A 20,330-nucleotide genomic window follows, 5' to 3' on the forward strand; every position below is an offset into this window, starting at 1 on the left:
TTGTTATTTACAATTAGTGATTTGTAATTTGTCGTTTGTAATTTTTATTTCGTCATTTATATTTTGTTGTTTGTAATTTGTGATCTGTAGTTTTTTATTTGTAACATGAGATTTTTTATTTGTAATTTGTAGTTAGCAATTTGTAGTTTGTTATTTCTAATTTGTATTTTCTAGTTTGTAATTTGTTATTTATAGTTTGTTGTTTGTTGTTTGAAACTTTTAATTTTTAATTTGTAGCTAAATATTTCTAATTTGTATATTGTAATATGCAATTTGTAATTTGTAGTTCGTAATTTATAACTTGTTATTTATAATTATACCTTTCATGAACATGAAATGGTATATTAACTTTGGTCCGATGTTTGTAACGTTGAGAAATATAGAAGATAGACTCACCATTAAGTATACCGAATTGATCAGGGTGACGAACTGAGTTGATATAGCCATGTCCGTCTGTACGTCCATCCGTCTGTCCGTCCGTACGTCTGTTTGAACGTAAACTAGTCCCTCAAATTTTGAGATATCTCAATGAAATTTGGCACAAGGATGTATTTTTGTATTACATTAGACATTTGTCGGATCGGGTAGGATCGGACCACTATAGCATATATCTCCCATACAATCGATCGTTTAGATAAGACGATTTTGGTCATTCCTGCCGCAATTAAGAAAGTATAAACGTGAAACTCGGTGATATATATTCTAATATATCATAGAAGATATCTTGAAAAAATCACTTTGATCGGAGCCATATATAGTATATATCCCATACAACGGATCGTACAACCTATTGTAATTTTTGCGTGCCGAAGTTGTAAAACCATAGATTTTTTTGTTCGCTTTAAGCACTTATATGTGATTTTCTATATTCTTTAAAAAACTAACTATCTACACTATGGATTATAGCACCTTTCAAAAAAAACAGTCGTAAATGTGCCGGCTGGTTCAGATACACTTCGTGGAGATTTCGAAAATTGAAACAAATTTTGGTCATTGCTTCCAATGACTGATACATCGTTGTAAAAATGTTCACTCAGGGCACAATTCGTGCTAAGAAGTCGTTAGCCTATCTGCTCTTGGTCAGCTTTTACTAAAACCGGTACCCGTTATGCGAGTCATATAGCAATCAAAAATATTTATTTATTGCAAGCCGGAATGTCACTAGTGCTGGGACTAATCGGTTAATCGATTAACCCAATTATTCGAATATTAATGTAGTCGCCTATTCTTATTTTTTTACCAATACATTTTCGAATGTTCGAAAGCTGTCCACTAATTTATTAACTGCTAAGTTTCTATTATTCAGTTTACCGTTAATTTGCTGTGAGCCAAATATTTTCAGATATGTAAATGATATTAACTCAAATAATTGTCTTTTTAACTTTGACGTAATAGCTGTCACACATTGTAATGGCATTTTGAAAGGCAGAATTATAAAAGTGAGTAGAATGGATTTTGGAGGTTGTTCGAGGTTTTTCTACATTTCTTCCAGAAATTTTAAGGACAGTTTTTGAAATTTACTTTTTTCATTCTTTTTAGATTTTAAATCTGTTTTAGAATTAAGGTTCAGTTTCGGCTGCGTTTTCGTGTTCGACTACCTTTTGCCCCCAAACTCTACTTAAACTAGTTTCGGTTTTTCAATTTGGTTCAGATTCCTGCTAAGGGTCCAGTTTCAGTCTTAGTACATGATTTGGTTTCGGTTCAATTTGGAGTTTCGGTTTCAAATGCGATTTCAATTGGGGTCAATTTTTGGTTTCGACTTCGATTCTGAAGTTAACTTTTGGTTCCGAATTCCGTCCCGGCTTCGGTTTCAATTCCAGTTCGGTTATGAGTTCGATTCTCGATTTAGTTCTGACATTGGTTTTTTAATAGACTTCTTTTTACGTATCGTCCTTATCCAAGCTTAGACTCATTGTTGCTGTACACATTCTTGTTAACTGACTCACGTTTCTGGACGATTGTTTGTTTTTATTTCTTGTTTTGCTTTTTGGTTACAGCATTTTTATAGCCACTCTAGCAAGCAATTAATTGCCATTGCACGTGCAATTTTTTTTTTATTGTTTCCTATGCAACCTGCAGCAGCGTCAGTGCTGTTTATTCATGTCTAAGGTGTTCATACTCGTGTTTATTTTAATGTAACTTAAACATAGATAGAGTTTAGTTTGTTAGAGTGTAATTTATTGTTTACAAAACTCTTAACAATGGCTTTTTAACATTAAATTAAATTACTCATACGAAATGTTGTGTTGTGGCAATTTAGGCACTTTCTAAATATGAGCGTTACTTTCACATTTATTAACTGGCATATATGAACATATATATGATTATACTTGCATAAGTAATAACTTGTGTACATATCATGATAGCATATACTCATTTAATGAATTTTTCATTAAATATTTATGATAAAGATTGCTGTTTTACTGCATCGTGCAACACCGTAGTAAATAATAAAAATTTATTGCACATTAAACCCACAGCTTTACTTGTTTAATTTATATTTTTATTTGGTGAACATATTTTCCATTTCAAAGTTAATAGAGCCAAGCAGGCTCAGCAGTAGCAGTTCTTTACAAAAATTGGCTCACTTGCAGATAAAAAAATACCTAGCACGCCTCACCTCCGGCGAGATTGCGGCCGACCTTCGTTTCCAATTTCTCGTCGTGTGCCTTTTTAATTTTCGTTAAAAATTCGCGGGATGAGACCTACATGTTTTATGCCGCCTCCGAATGGCATCGGCAAGGCAAATAAATTTTCACGGTAAAGCTATTTAATGCAGGGAGTGTCTGCCAAGGCAATTAAAAAAAGGCTTTCTAAATTTTGATTTTACTTAGCCCAAGACTTGAGCGCAAAACCTCCGGTGTGGTAGGCGGAGCAAGCTATAACCACACCACGGCGACCGCCTCCTGTAGATAAGTTTGAGCAATTTATGCAGAAGTATCTCCCTCTAAATTTCTATATCACTGCACGCGTCTCCCCTCCCTCTCTCCCCTTCTTAGCTTCCTCTCACCATGATTTCATCTACCTTTTCCCATCTTCCTCTCTCTTCAGCTTCATGTTACTTACCCTCTCAATATCACTCTACTTTTCGCTTCTTTATCCTACCTAGACACTGACCGCCTGGCAAACACTTTCTCTAATAGAGGCTAACGCCCTGTCTCTTACATTGCCTCTGTGCCAAATGTGCCTGGTATAAATGCGATGCTCTGTAATAATTTAATAATGTCGATGAATGTTTTTATCGCCATATACCGTAAAGTGAACCCAGAGATCAAACCATTCCGAAAAATCTCATTGAAGTTTGATTATAGGCAGTTTTTTTCATTGGCTAGTATTTGGCAAACTTTTTTACGGGGAATATAAATATAAGAGAGCGAAAAAAAAGTTATTTTGCAAGTTGTATTTCAAACAAAAATTGCAATTAGAAAACGGCCACGGGATTTAAATATTTGATTAACGCGAAAGTTTTAGCAAAAATGTAATTAATCTTTTTTCCCTTGTTGCAACGCTCCGAATTTCCAATACCGTGGGTAACATTTTTAGCTTGGTTTCTCCAATACGATTACGCCCAGATACATAGTAATCAATACGTTCAGTATATATGAGGCCCTTACCGACTGACCAGCAAAACCAAGTCTTCCAACAGAAATATGTTGCTTCAACAGACTTTTTGCTCCCACCTCTTTCTACCATTTCTCGCTATTCCACTCTTCTCTTTCCCTATGTTTTTCTTCTCTAAGCGAATATAAATTATTTACTCTCGTTTATCAGCATCCGGGACTATTATCTATTATCTTCCGCTTGATACCGGCAATATACAGATAAATTTTTGCCTCCATGCCACTGGAAGCACTCAGCAAATCGGGAAGAACCGCACATATATTTAAACCATAAGGAGGGCACGTTTTGTTTAATACCCTTATAATATATATATATTAGAGTTAGCCAGGTACAAAGAATTTGGCACATTCCCCAAACTATTCCATCAGATACTTAGTTAAATTTCGTAGAGATAATATCTTAGTTTTTAAATGCTTACCTCTTAAAAGTATTTGCTTAAATCTAAGCGGTTTTGTATATATTTGTGTATGTACATACCTGAAAGAAAATAAAGAAAATAACATTAGGAAATGTTTCATATTGTTACGAATATTAGCAACACTAAGGGGTACTGTCATCTCTAAGCGATGCTAAGCAGTGACTTGTATGCACATCAATAGATCAATTATTATGTCTACACAGATGTACGTACACGCAGCGGAGAAGAGACGCACAAACACGTGCAGATATCTTATCTGAGATGCTCCCAAAAGTATGCAATTATAATTGTGTTCACACATACACGTGCATATGAGAAGCTATAAACGTAGTAGTTTTATAGCTGATAACCAACTAATTAATTCTAGAAATGGAAGCGCCTAGAAGATGCGAACGAGAAATCACAGAGTATAAAAGGCAGCAACAGTAGAGGCACGACAATCAGTTTCATTTAAGCAAGCTATTGGTTGTGAAGTATCAGTGTTATTGTGAAGTACTTTAATAAAGACCATTTTGCATTATTAAATATTGGAGTTATTTATTCAACAGTTTAGCGATACGAACGTTATTAGAAGGTTGCGAATAAGAGGATTTGCAGTAAATTCGTTACAATATGAACTTTTAAACAAAATAAAAACATCAAAGCGAATTTTTGGGATTTTTATTATTTGGATACCATTTGTCGAGCCATCTGTTCTATTAGCCCTTTACTTATGTAAAAACAGCATTTATTTTCAAATATGTAGTTATGACATTTGGTAGATTGTATGTAGATTTCACAACATAACAAATCTCATAAAACATATTTGAGCACTAACTAATGCGCGGCATTACGAAAATCTAAAATTTTAAATTCACATAATAAATTATTGAAAGTCGTCATGAATATTGTATACATGTGTGCATGTATGTATGTGTGCGGTAAAACTAATAAAATAAAAAATATACTTTACGATACATTGAGAGATATCTTACGCATATTCACTTAAACTAAAATGCCGTCGATGAGTGGCAGGCAGGGACGCATTTGTCCCAATTTCTCTAGCACAAGCCACTAAGGTTGTTGCATGAATCTGAACCGAGGATCAGGGCTGGTGTAATGAAGAGAATTTGTATTTTGTGTTCATCAAGAAAGTAATTTACTTTTCAATTTCCTATTCAGCAAAAACGAATTGAATTCAAAGTAAATAGCCGCCCTCCTATCTAAAATCAATTTCTTTTATTCTAAGAATATACAAAATTTGGTTGCATTATCACCGAAATTCCATTAACCGCATTCATTGCAATGAATTACTAATATATTTGCAATTTTTGTTCATACCAATATTGCTCAATTCATATGCTAACTCATGCATACAAATATGCCTCCTATAAAAATTATGCACTTCATATCTTCTCAGCCTAATTCTTATTTCTACATATATTTTCCATTTTAGTTGCACCTCCTTCGTTTGCTATCATCACATTCTGTCTGTTGATTTTGGATTTCGAAATTATTCTTACTTTCGTTCCAGTTTCGGCGATTATTTTTTGTGTGCCAATTTTTGCAACATAGTAGAAGAAAATTAACCCAGTAGGAATTGATTAAATTTTTTTTTTTTTATATAACTAGCAGACCCAGCAGACGTTTTCCTGGTCTAACTTTCGTTTTCGTTTTCATTTCATTCGATCCTTTATCTTTCTTTCTCTCCCTCTACTTCTCTTTTTCCATCTTCGTCTTTTTCTTATGTGGCAGAATGTTCCCGCTAAACGCCTGTTTAAATGGATGGTTGACAGCGAACACACACACAAATGCCTTTTTTTTAAATATAATTTTTGTTTCAACTTCATGTGAAGTTAGCGTGCCACTTTTCGAAAACTACTTTTTTTTCGAATTTATAAAATATGCCACTTATCTACGGTGGGTGTTTCACGGATTAATGACGGCAGCGTATTATAGATTTATTATCAAAGAGTTATCGATTCCTTTTCAAAAGCTGTCGATTTGTTAACGAAAAGTTATCAATTTGTTATTGGTGTGTTATCAATATGTTATCGGCGTGCTGTCGACTTGTTTTCGGTTTGTTATCAAAAATGTATAAATTTTGTATTGAAAAGTTTTAGATTTCTTATCGGAGTACTTTTAATTTGTTATCGGTGCTATTGATTTGTTAATGACGACTCAACGGTTTTTTATGAAATAAATACCTAAAAAACTTCAATATGAAAAACATTTTTTTATAAACCGTCGATAACAAGCTGATAACAAACCGATGACTCGACGATAAGAATTCGCAATCGATAATAGGGTGATAACAAGAGATTAACTTGTAGTTATCGTTTGTTACCGATAAGAAGACGACGAAGCCCAAAATTATTTGTTTTTCGTTAAATTGCCTCTGTTTCACTTCAATCCCTGAGCGAGCTCTAGTTTATTTAAAAACCATAGTTTCCTCGACGTACACCTGTATCTTTATACATTGAACTTCCTGAGCACCTGGTTGTATTGCCTTTTTTTGTTTGGATATTTATTGCTTTTAAGCGAGCACACTTTGAGCAATCATCGGAAATTCGTTCGAGCTATCGGAAATATTTATAAGAATACTCACAACTACCATTTACTTAATATAAAATTGTGCATGAACAGCAGGAGATTCCAAACATAACGGCAAGAAATCGGACACTGCAACAAAATATAAATAAGTAAAAGCACATATTGCCCTCATATGCATACATAATATATGTACAAGTAGAAAAAATCCATTGAACAAAAGGACGAAACATCAAGATCACGGCTGCATGCCGGTTCGAACCGACCCAGTTCATCAACCGAACCACCCGCTATTTTGGGGCTTTGAACTGAACCACGAAACGAACCGTTTTTTTTTTTTCTTAACTCCAAAAACCGAACCGAAAACCACCCAAATAAATGGTTCGGCTCGGATCAAAATAAAGTTCCAACAAAAATCACTTAACTTATTTAATTCACCACTTTGCTTGAAAATACAACTCTAAGATAAAATTGCATAGATTTTTTCTCGAGGGCAACGCCGTCAGTTGTCACTTTTGATAGTAATAGCGTCTACTATTTGCGCCTGTGGTCAAAAGCTTGTAAAAAAATAAACAAATTTACATAATGAGTTCAAACCCCGTGAATAAGAACTTTGTATATGAAAGAGCCTTTTCATTTTTCATTTATAACACAGTCCGAACTATAACACAAACCACATTCATATGTATAATTATAAAAATTTTAAAGTTAAATTAATAAAATTCTTATCAATTTTCGAAACTTTTTATTAACAGTTTTTAGAAAATTTCTGAATGTGCAGTCTTGAAGCTGATTCAATTGTAATGTAATAGTTTTCAAGCTTCAATTAGATGAGAATTACCGTTAATTTTTTTTCTTCGAGGGTGTTGCTCATATGTTCCATATAAAAACCAATTTTTGTTCATGCGGTGTATGGAAAAAAATGCGAACACCCTCTTGAAACTTGCACATTATTACACTACAGTTAGATGAGCTACAAAACTACGCACTCTGAAATTTTTTGAGTTTTTAATAAGTCTGGCAAACTGATGAAAATTTGATTAATTGTTGGGAGCTTTGTGTAAGCTTTGAAATGTATATACATATGTATACATAATTTGGGAACAATACCGTTTTAAAGGGAGACCATATTATTTTTCACATAACCGTATATATATTGATATATCAACATTTATAAGCTTAATGCCCAAGAAAAGCAAAGAAGACATTTACATTTCCATGAATATCTTTTAGTTTGTGCAGGAATCTCGCATCTAAAATTTAGTAGATATGTTTTATATGTATATTGAAAGCAGCTAATTGAATAGTTTTCCTTCTCTTAAAAATACGACTACTTTATGTGCAGAATATATGCGTTGTAAATACTCCCTATAGGTGTAGTCATGCATTCTACCATTTTCGTTCCTTACAGTTTATAATAATCAACAAACCGTTTTGATAAGTTTTATAAATAAATACATACATGGATTTGATCTCAATAATTGTATTTTACTTGTATGCTTAGTAGGAACATATCGATGGTTGGTTACACACAGATCTCAAGTGACGAATTTCAAATTTTGTATACTATTGAAACTAAGTATTAAACGTTTGAACCACTTGAACCGAACCGCTTCGATTTTCGGGGCGGTTTTCATCACTGATCAAAATATCACATCACGGCTAACACAACAAGTCAGCCGCTATCAATGCCTGCCACTCCTGCGCTGATGGTGGCAACAACGAAGGACGAGAAATGCTCTTATTGTTATTGTTTAATTCAGGTGGTGTCGGATTTTACCCGTCAATGTGTATATGTATGTATGTAGTTAGTTCAGTGCAGAAACCATGCAAGCGTTAAATGACAGGTGCATGAGGTGTACATGTCAACTCTACATAAACACGCACACACACAAATATAGTGCCAAGACACATTGGGGGATATGAACCAGAATGAGTTTGAGTTGACTTTTCAACTCTTTCCGTTATTATATTTTCGTGCTATTAACTTGTTTTCATTTTGTGGTGATCATTGTATAGTAACTTTGCTGTTGTTTTTGTTTATGAACTCACATTGGTTGTTGTTTAAACTCGTTTAGATTTTTGAGCTATTTCATTTCATTTCCATTTATGTATGTACTTATATTTTATCGGAATTTTACTTGGTAACAGAGTTGACATTTAGGGATAATGATCACAATTTTTTAAGTAATATACATACATACGCACATATATGATATACTTCTAAGTATGTTCTAAAAAATTTTCATTTAAATGCATTTCAATTTAAGTGTACATAATTGGATTTTTTAAGATCGTGCAATTGAAAAGCACTGAGGCAGTTTAGTAATCAAATTTGAGTGTTAGACTTCATTAGTCAGACTGGAAACAAACTTGTTCTAAATATTACCCATAGTTCCCTGAGTGTTTCAAGGCCGGATGAAAGAGGAACTAGTTGGTTAACTATCTGATGTTTTTAGTGTTCTAACTTCCTAGAGCATAACCAAAAATTGTATAGCTTCGCCAACATAATTGTCAACATCACCTATTCGAGGGAAATCCTGTTTCAATTGTAAATAAATCATATACATATTTATCAGGAGTGGCGAATGTTACAAAAAGGAGGGGGTGGGAGATAACCTAGAAGATTCACCATCTATATATATAAAAAGAAGTGTACATTTTGATTGTCACTCCATAACTCGAGAACGGCTCGACAGGTTGCCATGAAATTTTTAGGAAAGATACAGGAAGGAGAAATGATGGTTAGTTGATTTTGAAATCCCAAATCGGTTTAGCCATTCTTGAGTTATGATTTTTTTTAGAAAAATTTAATATATATTTTGGAAGCTCTTTTTTCTGGACCGCAAAGCTCGAGAACGGCTGAACCGATTGAGATGAAATTTTGAGCATAGATTTGGTGGTGGCTCGACATGGTTATAGGCTAAAAAGATTCCAAAGATTTAGAAACATTTTAGATATATCGACCAAAATGTGGACCAGGGTAACCCTAAAATGCGGTCATGCGATATGGGTACCAAACGATAGGTATGGACGAGGGTTTTAATGTAGAGTTGATTTCCTTTCAATATCCATCATAGTTTGCGAGATATCGACCAAAATGTGGACCAGGATAACTCTATAATATGTATATAAAAGAAAGTGATATTAGTTACACTATTTATAACACAAGAATGGATGAACCGATTTAGATGAAAATAGGTGGAAAGGTAGCTTAAAACCAGGAGACGGATATAGGATACTTCTTATCCCGTTCTGTGGACCTAGGCAATCCTGGGATGTGTTTATACAATATGAGTACCAAATGGAAGCTATTTATGAGCACTTTAAGACGGGGTATTTTTAGTACCCCTGTGTGACTAGGGTCTCAAGATATAGGCCAAAACGTGGGCCCGTGTACCCCTAGACAGTGGTTATCTATATATATAAAAATCAAATTCTGTATGTGTGTGTTCGGTATGGAAACATATTTACGACACTTCAATTTCGATCAACTATAATGTTTTAGGCTAAAAGTAATTGCGATATATATAAAAGGGGCGTGGCACCTCCCATACAAATGAAATCTTTGGCACTCATAACTCTGAATGTATACATGCCAGAACATTGAAATTCAGTAAGGAGAGATTGTGGAATCAGGAAAAAGGGGGCGTGGCAATTCCCATACAAATGGAATATATCATACTGCATATCTCTGGATGTAGTAATGGTAGGATAATGAAAATTGGTAAGGAGCTATATGAGGTTAAGTCCTAACACCTCAAGTAAAATTTGGAATTGGGAAAAAAGTGGCGTGACACCTTCCCTACAAATGAGATTTTTCAGAACTATGGCTGCCGTATAAACTTAGATTATTTTAACACCTAAAGTTTGACTGCATTGTTGAGCTTGGCTGTTATTCCTTTTGGAGCTTTAGTAATCTGCCGCCGTTAAAAAAATTTGTTAGCTTCAGTCTATCTACATCTATATATATCGAAATCAAATTATGTGTATCTGTGTGTTACCTATGGAAACGTATTTCCCACTCTTCAATCATCACCAAATTTTGGCTGTAGGTTTCTTCGATCAAGACGAAGGTTTTTCATATTTCAGAATTAAAAATTTTAAATTGAAATTTTTTTGGCTATGCGAATGAGCAATCTTAGGTCCCAAAAATGATCATGTTAACAAAATCAATGATCGCATTCAAAACCAAATTCCTGGTGAAGTGACGAAATATAAATCTATCGACACAGTTACAGATGAAAATCAAATTGTGAATTATCCAATTGAATTTCTAAACTCTTTAGAACCAGCAATCATGCTTCTTCGAAATTTAGACCCACCAAAATTGTGCAATGGAACCAGACTTTGCGCTAAGAAATTAATGCCGGATGTAATCGAAGCAAGGAAGGACAATCGCTTACTCTTGCAGGATTACATTTACAGAGTCCGTGCTTTTCCCATGGCCACCAATCATGCTTACGTTGCTTGCTCTAGAGTTGGAATACCAAATTTGTTTATCTTTGCACTGAACGAAAAAACCAAAAATATTGTGTACCCACTTACATTACAATAAGATACAATAATAAAATGGTTTAAATGAAAATTTCACCAAATATGCGTACATATTCGATACAATTTACAGAACAATAAACTAAATTACCAACAAACAAAACAGAAAAAATTACACAACATTAATTCGATCTCAGGCGTTACAACGTACGCCGGATAAAGCTATTAGACATATAAAATCATTCCGAGATTGTTCAGACTTATACCGGATTTATATCCGGCAAATAACTATCAACACCCATAACACTCCTCAAAACCTTCCAGAAATGTATTTAGGATTAAAAGAACAAGAACAACGCTATATTCATGTTTACGACTAGTAATATATCTTGTTATTTTACGGTAATACGCTACTATAATAATATGTTTTTTAACTTTTAACGAACGCAATTTCGAATAACTTAGCTGATAATACCGAAATGAACACCCCTAAAAAAGATAATTTTCTACCATTGTCTTTTACGACTGAGACCAAGAGTCGTACGATGGTAGTCAAGCTGATACTTCTATACGTGAAGCCTGGTGGTATCAACACACATAGCTTAAATTGTGATTCATACAGCCCGAAGGAGCTGCGTCCATAGCAGAAAGGCAGGGAAATGCATTTACTGCCTTTAATGAATTTTAATGCCAACAAATTTCTGCGAATAAAATTTACTCATTAACTCAATAAATACTTATTTAAAATTCATACTAAAGATAATTAGAAGTTTACTTGAAAAATCTAAAATTTCCCGAATAAAAATTAAATTTTCTCCGATTTTACTTTTTACATTTACTGCCTTTTGCTATGGACGTCAGTATGGGCATCGGTTATTACAGCATTCCTACCAAATTCAACTTCTTCCTAGCCAGAACAGACTACTGTGTGGAAACCTCTGCCCCTGTGCGGATTTTATTACTTCGTTCAATTTCGTCGAGCGAGGAACATAACTGTGGCAGTGGAACAATTGGTTCGCGGATGAGTTCAAGTTGGGTGGTAAGGTTGACTGTGTGGAGGTCAATATAAGCCGTAAGTTTAAGTACTGCAGTATCTTCCTCGTAAAATTTTCCGAGGTTAAGGATATGGTAGATGGGATGCTAATCAGTGCTACTACAGTTTACACGGATTTGCAGAGGAATAATCTAAGGTCGATATCAGTCCTATTGGAACCAACAATGTTGCTTCGCAGCGCTCCTCTTAGTTGTTATAAATGACGACGTTGTTATTGTGTGTGGGTCCACCGCGAGCCTTGATGGAATCTATGTGGGCTACCACTCAACTTGGCATAAGCTAGTTGTCGAGCATTCAATAAAGAAAGAAAACTAAGACATTTACCCAGCAGTAAGGAGTCCCAAGAGAGTATCTCTAGGGCCGAAATGAAGAGATCCACACCGATACCCTCTTGCTTTCTGCCTGAATCGGGAACAGTATATATACGTACAACTGCTCATAGTCTTATCGCCAATTATTAGAATCCTTAAAAGGTGTTCAATCAGAACAAAAAATGAAAATTTTCAGTCAATTTCAGTTGGCTTGAAATCCTTAATTTAGCAAAAACAACTGTAAATTAATAAATCCCCCACAGAAATGCATAAGTATTTCATTTTTCTACAATGTAGTACAAGAAGTATAAACACATCCCCAACCAAAGACACTTTGATTGACATTTCAAAACAACGAGGCTAAGCATAAATCGCAAGCTGTGAAAACAACAATAAAATCATTCGTAGGAACCCCAGAAACAAGTTTTTCATAAAGGAAAAAGAAGCAACAAAAATAATAACAAGAAAGGAAATGATGAAGACTACAAAACTTATAAACATGTAGAAAGTATATAAAGTGTTGAGATAAACACTTGTTTAAAGAAATAAAACAAAAAGCAAATTTAGGTACTTAAAGCAAACTAAGGAACAAACAATAAAGCTAAATATGTAATCAGGGAAAAGGTAAAAAAATAAGCAAGCTACTTGTGATGACACAGCTGAATGCATAAGCCCAACGAACGTCAAACGAACAGAATTTCGAATAATAAAATAAAGCAAAATAACTAACCGATATTTGTGTTGATAATAATGAAGGAGATATACATAAAACATGTATGAGGGTAATATAATAATGAGCTAATGATTATGTTGTTCACATTGAATGCGCGAATGAATTCTAAACTCGTCTCTGAGCATTGTGAATGCAGATGAATTACTAGTAAGAAGAAAGGTAAAAAATGCTGTTGTTGTTACTATTCTTACTTCATATAACTTCTTATTGTTTATGCAACAATTCCAGGTAAAACTAATGAACAAATGAAATGTGCGCCAGGAAACATGAGTACCTGCAAGACAAAACCATACAAACATTTTTGCCTCCTTATGTGGACGGACTACCGGCTTAAACGACTGACGAGCCGGACTGCTGGCCACATTAAAGGCATTATTTATTATGATGAAAAGGAATAATTGAAAAAAAGTACTTAATGTATGTTTGTACACAAGTTTCTTAGTGCATGTTGTATTGACTAATATATATATGGAAATAAACAGCAAAATAAAAAGACAAGCAGGAACTTAAAGCAAAACTACCGAGTGAGCATTCAAGAAATGCAAACACTTATGCGCAAATAAAAACTGAGGGTAAATAAATAAATAAAGGCAAAGGTTCTCGCAGTGCTGTGAAATACAATAGCGTTCAAACAGCGGCAATGGGAGCTGAAGACTCTTGCCAGGATAGTATACTGGCTTTATGAGCTGGTGGTGAAGCTGGTCCTGCTCTTTGGGGTAATAGTATAATGGCGTTACCAAAATCTTAGTGCCAGCAGAACAAAGAGCGCTATTTGGAAACAGTGGCACTCTTAGAACATCATCTACTTTGGCATTCAATGTCATGCTAAGTTTAAGTCCTATGGATATTGCTGGCAAGACGGCTGCTACCCGGATCTTGATCAGGTTTCGCGGCATGGGCTATTCCAGAAATTTTACCAACTTCGACTTTATCCCAAGCGGCAGTTCAAAAATAGAACTTTGTACGAAAGAAAATCTTAAACGCCCTTCGGCAAGGCGAATCCATACCAGGTGGTGGCAAAGCGAATTCAGCCAATTCGCCGTGCAGAAGAATGTCAATTTAAAAGAAAATTTTAATTGATTTCGATTAACTGACATATTAAAGTACAAGGCGCTGTATGGAAAATAATCAAGAAGAAGCAATCAGCTGTTGGGATAACAACACCTGCTACTGAATTCGCCTTGACCCTTCGGCAACAATTAGTGCAAATTTTAAGAGACTTCAAACTTGTACACTGTCAACAAAAATCAATTGGAGTGCAAATTCGTACTCAAATATTTTCTTTTTAGCCCCACTTGCAGAACGGCAAGTTATTTTTTTAACTCAGAGTTGATTTAAAAAAGTTGTCAAAAATGTATGAGTTTATCTCCTCGTGTCAGGACCCGTATCTTGTGTTCCGTGATCGAACTGCCAATCGAATAGAAAAAGTTTACATACCTCACGAATATCCAACGCTTTCTTTAAGCCTAAAAGATCGGAGATATAAGAGGCCTTGAGTGATATTGCAAAGCATGTTAAATTTTTGGAAAAGTACTAGCGACATGTACACCTAATGGCTAGTACTAGGGTAGTGACATGCAGTGTCGGTGGTTAGGTTTCACAAATAAAACGGAGTGGGAAGTAAGCTGCCTAATATTGTCTATAGTCGGCAAGAAAGGCGAACGTTGGAGACATTCACCCTTATCGCGAAGTTCACGCGGAAAAGTGTTCGCCTTCACTTCTTTTGTTCGGGTGAACTTTTTCCGCCTATCGGCAATTTCGGGCGAACAAAAGTTCGCTTCGAAACAGCTGATGCTCTATTGTGAATTAGCAGTGAACAAATAATTTACTTACAATTAAGTAAATTTTGTAACCAAGCATATATTTAATACAACAAAGATGGAAATAAAAAATTTATAAAATAATGTTTAGTATTGTACTTACAGTTCTAACCCTTTGGAGCTAAATGATTCACTGTAAGCTAAAAATTACTATTGTCAGCACTTTTGAATAACAAGTTAATTTTATTTCAATTAGCTTTCGCCAATATTACAGGCTAAACAAGCCGGCATTCTAATATTTGCTAGATATTCTTACCAACTCCTTGCCACCAATGAAGCAAAAATTTGGAGTTCCATCAATTGTAAAGTTGAGTACATGTCTTCGGTTTTCGCATAGCGGAAAGGCGTTGGAAAGGACCATGAAGTGGGTCTTAGCCAATCTTATAAGAGTATCAAATTTTAAAACAAAAAATTACTTACATTTTCTTTTCGCCTGTAAAATATAAGTAAACAAATTTGGGTTTCCCCGCGGTTCATTTCGCTCGAACAAAGAGTTGGCCATAAGGTAAAATGTTTTTCGAACACGAAACATTTTTTCGCCACCCTCTGCGATAGGGTGAACAAAAACTGTGAATATTTTCGGGTGAAAATAAAACTCGCGATAAGGATGACTTAATTAAAAGAATATCTGCTGAGACATTGTGACGGGCCCACATATGCACCTCCATAAGCTGAGATTTGCCTGAGATTTATATTTGTATATCAATATATCTGTAGCGTGGACAATAAACCGGTGACGTGAGCCATGCGTATGAAACCTACGGCGTGATGATACATAGATATTTTCCAACCAATATTAATGAAGGATTTGAGATACCAAAAATTTTCACACTGCTCGAAAACTGTCTTGCTGTCGAATGTATTTTTTTTTTTTTTACTTTGAAAACTTTACCAAACAAACAATATTAGGAAACGAGTATCTCGATCACGGAAGACACGATACGGGCCTAGGATAACTCTGGGTTAAAAAAATAATTTTGTCGTTCTACAAATGGGCCGGGCCTTAAAGGTAAAAATTTGAAATTTTTCTAGAAATCTTTTAAAAAGTTTTCGATTTCTTCACTTTTTTGAAAAACGTTTTCCAAATTGGTTTGCATAATTTTTTTTTAATTAAAAAGATAATAACTAATAATTGCTGCTGAAAATGCTTGCATAATTTTCGTTCAACAATTAATATAATCACGCTGAGGCTTAATGAAATAATTAGTCAAGTTTTCTACATTGAAGCCCTAATTGAACTCGATCTTCCATACAAAATACAAATTCTTAATTATCTCATTATTGCTTTATTGAGTGCCTAATCGAGTAAAAAATCCGGTCGGTTTTGCTTGGTGCTTCGAATTTTATTGTCAATGTAACAAATGACAATCAAAAATAAATTATTCAATAATTTACGAAAAATAAAAAACACAAAAAAAATCAAAATTTAATTTTCGCTGCATTTGCTGCAAAAGATCATATGGCCTCTTCGAAAATAGGCACATATTTGGTTAGGTGCAACATATATGGGTAATTGCGCATGCATTTTATTTTGATTGTTTTTTAAGTTAAGAAGGAACCGCTGCTTTCCATTTTAACTATTTTTTGTAAAAACGAAATAATTTTTTGGGGTTGTTGACAGATGTTTTCTTAATGTAGCGAATGTATTCAAAGGGAAACTTAATAAATATAGAATTGTGATTCGATTAAGTTTCAGTTTGAAAACGGGATTAGTTTTTTAAAAGAAAATAAAAAATTTGAAAACAACTTGAAACAAACTTGAAAATCATTTTTATTCTTTTTTTCAACTCGCAAGTGTATCTTTAAGTATGAACACTGCGTTACAATTGTTTGTGTTTGTCTGCATAGTTTCTTACTTACGCCCCGATTCTAGTGTGGTAACAACATTCTTTACCGCGGTAACGAAATCATGTGGAAACTTTTACACCCTTTTGTTATTCTATCCGAGAAAGTAGCCGGATAATTTTTTACCCACAAAAGTAAGTGGTTACATCGAAATAACCAAACAACAGCTGTTGTTTAGAAAAACGCAAAACTGAAAAATAAAGAATTGTAAGCGCAAATAAGTAAAGATAATAGTAAAAAAGTGTTGCCTCTTGCTATATATTATATATTTGTTTACATTATGTACTTTCACAGAATAAATTACAATATAACTATGTAAAATCTTATGCATGTATGTACATATATACACATCGTCTCGTTCATTTGTTAGCCTCGTATCTACGAGTGACACATTTTCGGTAAAGCCATGGCGGAAGGTGGCAGCATGGTGACATACCTACGAACATAAATAAAAATTCCATGTACTTTGTTTTTGTAAATTCGATGGACGAATGTCAAAATCGAGCTGCGCCGGAAGTTTATGTATCAAATCAAATAAAAAAGTTTATATTCAGCTGTCGCATGCTACCACTTTGTATCGTTCCGCCATGGATAAAGCGAAGAAAACCAACTTTTAAATTTCACCACAGACATTGGTGAGTTTTTCGATGATGACAGCGTTACCACTTTGGCCAGAATCGCGAATAAAAGAACTGGTAACGATTTTCGGTTACATAATGTTCTGGGGACTATTTTACCGGTAACGCTCAGAATCGGCCCGTAAAACACTTCTTCAACAGCAAGCCTGACTCATTCCTCAGCAAGGCACATAAACTAAAACAAAGAAAGATACGGAAAAGTGAGGAATAAGAAAGATGTGCGAAAATAAAAGTGGATTAAGAAGCCTCTTTTTACAAGTTTACATAGGCTTAAAGGGCTCCGGCGACTAACAACGAGATTGACTGAATTTTTGTATGTGTGCGTGTCGGGTGGTTGACGCTTGCCCCGCGACTATCAAATAAAAAGCCATCAATCAACATTTACATTGTGAAGCCGTAGCGTTCGGACGTGAATATGTCGTCATCGGATAATGATTTTTTTACGTGCTATAACTTGATGACTTTTTTATAATGTTGATAACTCTTTAAAAATGCCCACAATAAAATAATGTATCTTATTTTATACCGTTTCAGAAATTATTCAACTTTTATTGCCATATAAAAATATCCATAAAATTGTATATACATATGTATATACCAATAAATTATAAATATATAAACTTAAAACACTTTCAAAAACGTAATATTAAGTAAAAAAGTAATTCAAATTTTAATATGAATTGCTGTTCTTCCGAGCACTTGGTCATTTTGAATGTCGACACAAACTAAATACAACACTGTTGTTTTGTCAATCACACCCTGCGACGATCAAATAAACAAGCGACAAATGAAAAAATCAAAAAGTTTTGATTTTCATCAACGTATATCCGACAACAAATACGTGTGTCACGAAGACACTCGATTGCACTAACACACACAAAATTCAGTGAATCTCGTTGTTAGTCGCCGGAGCCCTTAAGAATACATTCAATTAACATAGAGTGGAAAATATTGTTGCTGCCTAGCGGACACTTAATACCAGCAAAAGTATGGAACAACTACCGGCATTATTTTAAGGCCTGTAAAAGCTATAGCGACTTTGGTATGCCGATTGTGCAGTAATAAAACAGACAAAGGCTAAAGGCCGCGGTACAATGCCATTTTTCATATAGATGCGTTTAACACAAGCTTATGCATTCCAATAACGTCGCCACAATCAACCAAGATGTTGCGTTTGTAAATATGAAGGAACTTCAGACTTGGCAATTGAAGTTTATTATGCCTTGCCCATTCACATAAAAAATTTCGCGAAGCACTGTTGTAAACATTCTCCCTATACAACAAAAATACTTGCTAACATATTGTGTGTCGTATTAGATTGTTATATTGCCGTTCTTAATTGTGAAAAATGTTAGAAAATTTACCAACCAGTGGGAAAAAAAATTTCACTTGCAAAGTGTGCCAACGCCCTTAGCCAAAGCAAATGTCAAATTCTTCTTCTTTTCAATATCAGATGGCGCCAGTGTCGCTCATTCTACCATTCTACATAAATATACGTGCAATCTACTCATAATGCATAAGCATGTGTTAAACTCATCTTTATGAAAAACTGCTTATGTGTCGGACCTATAAGCTACATGGTGCTGAGATCGATATGATTGGCAAAAATGAGTTTTCTGAAAGTTGGAAAATTACCAAAGTTTTTTTTAAAACCTACTTATCTACAATCACTTGGTTTTACTTAATTTCCGGAAGGGTCAGATACCTCTTGAAAGTCAAAAGTGGCTACAAAATTATTTGCTTGTAAATTTCAATAAAGACTTTTTATTGCCATAGTTTTTGTATATATTTTTTTTTCTTAAAATTTCCGCATTAAAAACTTGTTTTTCGACATATTTATTCGTATCTATGTATGAAATCTATGAAATATACATACCCTGCAAAAATAGTGCGACTAATCCCTATAGGGAGCGGTCTCCGATTGATCTCTTTTGTCTACATTGGGGCATAATTGATCCCCACTAGTCCGTTTTGGGTACAGTTGGGATTAGTCAGCTTGAAATCTATGTAGCCCATTTTAAGAAACATGAAAAAAGCAGCAACGAAGTGAGTTAAATAAAAAGGGTTATAGGCGATTGATTCGAATTATTTAATAAAAATGCGGAGCCCTATACCAAACCTAAATGACTCGGGCCATATGTTCCATTATCGTCGACCCATATCTCTTGTAATGAGTTGGCGACTTAATAATTTTTTGCAAGTTTTGGTATTGCGTTTAAAATGTAATAACCTCGTACCATATGAAAACTAACATTTTTTGATGAGAAAAGAGATTAGTATTCATTCGTTCCCAGATGGGTACAAAGGAAATTGGTCCTATCGTTCCCATTGGGGTATAAATGGATACAATTATTTTCTTCATAGGACAAGTTCAAACAAAAGGGAACAGTTCAACGCATACAAAGAGATCGAAACTGGCATTGGTCGCATACTCCTGTGCGACTCAACCCGGACTCATCCTAGACTAATCGCATTTTTTGCAGGGTATGATCAAAGTACGAACGCAACTAACTAAAGAAATTAACGCACAAACTACTAAAGAAACAGTCAACATGTAAACTGGATGTGATTTGTATTAACACTTCTTGAGTTTTAGCAGTTCTCGGCCTACGATAACGCATTACTGACCACGCATTTTATGCAGCCAACGCAAGAAATTAGTTTGTATTATTTCTATACTCGGTCATGGTTACTCATAGTTGGGCACTGTGCAAGTTTTACAAAATACATATATTATTCAATGAAAGCGAAACAGCTGTCGCTTGGTTCGGCTTGATGTCACGATGTTTAAATTTTTCCAAAAATTATTAAATAAACTATAAATTAAAAATTGCTTTAAAAAACTGTTTTCATACATTTGAAAAACA

At 34.4% G+C, this 20,330-nt stretch overlaps 1 protein-coding gene across 21 annotated transcripts in view; it reads right to left on the reverse strand.

Annotated features, from left to right (window-relative positions):
* NKAIN (Sodium/potassium-transporting ATPase subunit beta-1-interacting protein) overlaps positions 1–20,330 on the reverse strand; it is a 270,678-nt gene that overhangs the window by 152,538 nt on the left and 97,810 nt on the right. The window contains exon 3 of one of the 21 annotated variants that reach the window (XM_067774107.1): positions 4,040–4,098. The exons of the other annotated variants lie outside the window; for them this stretch is intronic. The gene's annotated coding sequence lies outside the window, so the exon portion shown is untranslated. The remainder of the gene's footprint in view (positions 1–4,039; positions 4,099–20,330) is intronic. 21 annotated transcript variants of the gene reach the window in all.

Source organism: Eurosta solidaginis, chromosome 3 (genome assembly GCF_040869045.1).
Source record: "Eurosta solidaginis isolate ZX-2024a chromosome 3, ASM4086904v1, whole genome shotgun sequence".
Classification (NCBI taxonomy): domain Eukaryota; kingdom Metazoa; phylum Arthropoda; class Insecta; order Diptera; family Tephritidae; genus Eurosta; species Eurosta solidaginis.